Raw genomic sequence first — 5,873 nt, 5'->3', positions numbered from 1 at the left:
GACATATACCGATTTGTTTTACTTATCATTGATTTAAATTGGTATATATCAATTTAAACTGGTAAAAGTCGAATTAAATTGGTATATGTCGATTTAAATTGTCATATACCGATTTAATTCGACATATCATTGATTTAAACTGGTATATGTCGATTTATATTGACATATACCGATTTAATTCGACATATCATCTATTTAAACTGGACTATGTCGATTTAAATTGACATATACCGATTTTTTTACTTATCATTGATTTAAATTGGTATATGTCGATTTAAATCGGTATATATCAATTTAAACTGGTAAAAGTAGAATTAAATTGGTATATGTCGATTTAAATTGACATATACCGATTTTATTCGACATATCATTGATTTAAACTGTTATATGTCGATTTAAATTGACATTAACCGATTTAATTCGACATATCATCGATTTAAGCTGGAATATGTCGATTTAAATTGACATATACCGATTTTATTCGACATATCATTGATTTAAACTGTTATATGTCGATTTGAATTGACATATACCGATTTAATTCGACATATCATCCATTTAAATTGGTATATGTCGATTTAAATCGATGATATGTCGAATTAAACTGGAATATGTCGATTTAAATCGGTAGAAGTCATTTTAAGCTGCTGGAAACTAATATAAGTCGAAGGAAATTAGTATATGTCTATTTTAATCGGTATATGTCGATTCCCCACGATTTGAGACTGATGGCCCGCCATAAACTCTCTCTATATACGACTCTTCCTGGAATAGCGCCACCAATTATCTGTAAGAAATATTTGCAAAATGGGTAGAGTGCACGTGTGCGTGTATACTCGTGTATTGTATATACGAGTATTCTTTATGCATTGTATAGCCTGGAGGAAGTGGCGTGCCCCAGTTCTTATGCCAATCCTTATATCTCGGTCATTTTCAACCAGTTCCCACAATCATAGCCTCATATGATAAGAAATATTTTAGATAATCCTTTTTTAACATAAAATTCACCAAAAAAGTACTATTGGTAGGCCTAGTATGTATTCCAAAATAAGATATTTGGGGACCTAATTTGCATATTTTCATACGTAATTAGCCCAAACTTAGTGAAACTTATCAGATTTGAATCAACAACGTAGTTACCCATTCCATTGATAAAAGGGTACTTGTACATAATATTCTTCTGAATTAATGGAAATTGATTCCAAGAAAAATCACTTTCTGCTGAAATAAACTAAGTCGCATTGCAAGGCTGAAGAGATAAAGGGAACATTAAGTTTATTGATTTCTTAAAGGGTATAAAAGATATAATTAAACATCAACAATTTTTGTTTAATAATCTCTCTTTAAATAAAATCAGACAGCGCCTTATGAATGTGTAACCAGAGCAAAACCTGTTTAATGTTTTGTTGCTGCATATCATTTTCTTTCATTTTCGTACTTTTTTTTTCATTTGATCATTTCCTTTCATTTTCTTATTTTGTTTTTATTCATTTGACATTCAATAACCTTTACTTGGTTTATTGAGGAGTTCCCATAATTTCATTTCTATTGCTAACTACTACATGGCAACATGATGATGATGATGATGATGACGACGACGACGCCGACGACGACGACGACGACGACGACGACGACGACGATGACGATGACGATGACGATGACGATGACGATGACGATGACGATGACGATGACGATGACGATGACGATGGCGATGGCGATGGCGATGGCGATGGCGATGGCGATGGCGATGGCGATGGCGATGGCGATGGCGATGGCGATGGCGATGGCGATGGCGATGGCGATGGCGATGATGATGATGATGATGATGATGATGATGATGATGATGATGATGATGATGATGATGATGATGATGATGATGATGATGATGATGATGATGATGATGATGATGATGATGATGATGATGATGATGATGATGATGATGATGATGATGATGATGATGATGATGATGATGATGATGATGATGATGATGATGATGATGATGATGATGATGATGATGATGATGATGATGATGATGATGATGATGATGATGATGATGATGATGATGACTACGACTACGACGACGACGACGACTACGACGATGATGATGACGATGACGATGACGATGATGTTTCTGGAAGTTAGAATTTCATCGAAATACATCTTTTATGTTCAAATATCAGTGTCCACCCTGCATAAATAAATAAAATAATATATAAAGAAACAAATACATTTTCAACTTAATTGCACTGATTACATCATCCACTCTGCTGTTGCCAGATGCGATTTTCAAATTATTACCCTCCCCACCCCCTGCCCCCACCCCCCTTTATTGAAAAGTACCAGTCAGACATAGAGATGATGTGAACGAGATATAATCTAACAAGGAAATGAACACAATACTTTGTCAGAATCATGAAAACTACGACAGGATAATTATAAGGATGCCTAGAATAAAATAATTCCCACAAAATATTGAGCCTAATTAATAAAATTACTTGAATTTATTTCCAATAAATTATTAATCCTATATTTAAAGAGATTTTGTTTACCTTAATTTTCATCTGGAAAATAGAAAAACAGGAGAATAAAGGATAATTTATTTGCTCTTTCAGGTGAACTATTATTTCACAAGGAAAGAAACCAGTAGGTCACCATTTACTCAGGTTAACATAAGATACCGTAGATGCATATAATTATTTTTAAATGAAGAATTAGTATACCAAAGTAATAATGATGGTCGGCATGGTAACGTACTCAACAAAATAAAACAACTTTCTAATTTATAACTTGCATTTTACTTATTTTTTCACCCACTGTATCTATGACTATTATCATTGATAGATAGATATTCTGTTTGGTAAACAAACTCTGGTTCTCTCTGCAAAACATTAAATAAAATACTAAAGACTACTTAACATTCACTTTTTAGTTTAAACCTCTAAAATTGTCGATGTTGTGTAACTCAAGTTCTTAAAATTTTAGAAATTCATTACAGAACCTCTTTAGGAGTAAGGCTTTCTTTTGTTAGTGTTTAGGGAAACAGGAAAACGTGCTTTGTAGAAGAGAAGCAATGAGTCTCCTACATTCATTTTTATTAAATAAATATTACATTTCAAATATCCTTAAGTATTTTAGCTTATGTTTTGCAGAGACAACCAGAGTTCCAGCTGTTAGCTAAAGTTGACAAAGAGTGAGAGAGAGAGTGAGAGAAAGAGAGGTGCAGGGGGAGGTGGGGAAGGATGGGGGTGATGTGTGGTGGTAAAAGGTATACAGCAAGATGGTGATGCATGGGGTGGAGGCTATGATATTTGCATACATTTTACTTTCACAAAGACGTATATTCAAATTGCCATTGCAATATTAACTTCGATTATCCAGATTGAAATAGTATCTATTTATTGAGTTGTTATTGTTTTGTTTATGTGTTGTTTTTGGTTTGATTTGTATATACAAAATATAAAGTAACCGATGCAGTGAAAGAATTTAACGAAGAAAAGTTTCAGTGAGCTAAGTGAGTATTATAAATGACAAAGAAGCAGGGGGAATTACGAAAATTACCACAAAATGAAAAAATCATAGAAGATTCTTGTTAACATTTCTAAAATTGAAAGTTTGAATATTTCTATTCTCACTTGATATTCACAACGTTGTTTCATGCTTGGTGTGAGTGTTTAAGAGGTGATATCAAGAGCGTATGGCAGGGTTAACTGAAATTTGTGTGAAAATGCACATTGCACATTTAATGTTGCTTCATATCAAGGTATTTTAATAGTGACGAACGTCACTAAGAATGCCTTGTATGTAATAAAATGCAGATACAAAGTATAAACCATATATTAATGAACCGTTCTATGATAAGAATGATGATATTTAGGCCCAGTGAATATATATATAAATGTATATATATATATATATATATATATATATATATATATATATATATATATATATATATATATATATATATATATGTATATATATATATATATATTTATATATAAATATATATATATATATATATATATATATATATGTAAAGGACGAAACCGGTCGTGAAGTGGAAGTTTTCCGGTGTGTTATTCTTTATTGATTTACTATATATCTGTCATACCACTTGCTACTCATTAAATTCTTATATACGGCTTGGCTTGCCTATAAAGAGTGGTTATTCTGTGTGAGATTGTCAGATTCAAAGCGCCAGGGGTGCACTTTGTACAATCATAACACTTGGGTAATACGCCCTTAATGACAGTTATTCAAAGCCAATTTATACGCTTCAATACACCAGTAGAATCACTGTGGTCGAGTGGTATGGACTTCGGTTCGTGACACAAAGATCTGGGGTTCGATTCCTACCTTCGCCTGATGAGTCCCAAAAGGACGAAACCGGTCGTGAAGAGGAAGTTTTTTGGTGTGTTATTCTTCATTGATTTACTATATATAGAAGCGGGAGGCTCGGAGGCTGATTATAAACATTTACATTTGCCTTTGTCGTTTATTTTCCATTTCATTCAACAGAGTCTGTTCAAAGTATCTATTTTGGTATCCAGCTTTAGGAATCATAAATGGTTGATAAGCATCATGTTTGATCTCCATAGTTAGGCAGCTATGTCAAGATAACTTAACTAGCATTGTTCGATACATGTGACAAACGTCTTCAGTGGAATTACGACCTTCCGAACCGATTTCGAACTTCTGGACATACAATCAGCGTCCATAGCCGAGTGGTTATGGAGGCCCGGGTGCGAATATATATATATATATATATATATATATATATATATATATATATATATATATATATATATATATATATATATATATATATATATATATATATATATATATATATATATATATATATATATATATATATAATATTTATATATATATATATATATATATATATATATATATATATATATATAATATTTATATATATATATATATATATATATATATATATATATATATATATATATATATATAATATAATTAATGATACTGGAATTAAATGCTCCCCTAGTGACATATTTCCGAGAGATCTCCTACAAAGTAATATTGATTTTCTTCTTCCTTGCATATGTCATCTCGTTAATTTGTCTCTCATCACTGGCAGTATGGATGGTCTAAAACTTGCAAATATTTCTCCTGTCATCAAAGGGAATGGCTTAGATCATAACAATTTTAAAAATTATAGACCAATCTCCAATCTATCTTTTTTGGGTAAATTGATTAAAAGAGTTGTTCTTAAACGATTGAATACTCACATGCATTCTAATAGCCTCACTATTTCCAGGCAATCTGCTTACAAAAAAATACCATAGTTCCGAAACCCTCCTTTTGAGAGTAACTAATGACATATTAGTTGCCAGTGACAGTGGACATGCTACTGTGCTTGAACTCCTTGACTTAAGCTCGGCTTTTGACACCATTGACCATAATGTACTTTTGTCTGTATTATCTAATGAAATTGGTATTACTGGTATTTTCCAAAACTGGTTTAAAAGTTTTATTGGGGGCAGATCTCAAAGAGTTAGAATAGGGGGCTGTACTTCTGATCAGATTACTATTAAGTTTGGTGTGCCACAGGTATCTGTTTTGGGTCCGGTCTTATTTAACATTTATATTCGCTCACTTTACGCTGAAGTTTCTAGAATGGGTTTTAATATTCATGGTTTTGCAGATGATCACCAGGTTTATAAACACTTCAGGCACCATAATCAAGGATCAGTTCTGGTTGACTCTCTGCAATCCTCCTTTGGTTGTATCCAACGTTGGATGCGCAAATATTATTTGCAACTCAACCCTGGCAAGACCCAAATAATTGTATTTGGTCCCCCTACTATACTAAAACTGATTCACATCAAGGG

Source organism: Apostichopus japonicus, chromosome 9, assembly GCF_037975245.1.
Source record: "Apostichopus japonicus isolate 1M-3 chromosome 9, ASM3797524v1, whole genome shotgun sequence".
NCBI lineage: Eukaryota > Metazoa > Echinodermata > Holothuroidea > Aspidochirotida > Stichopodidae > Apostichopus > Apostichopus japonicus.
The sequence above is the reverse complement of the archived record's forward strand: the minus strand, read 5'-3'. Positions refer to the sequence as shown.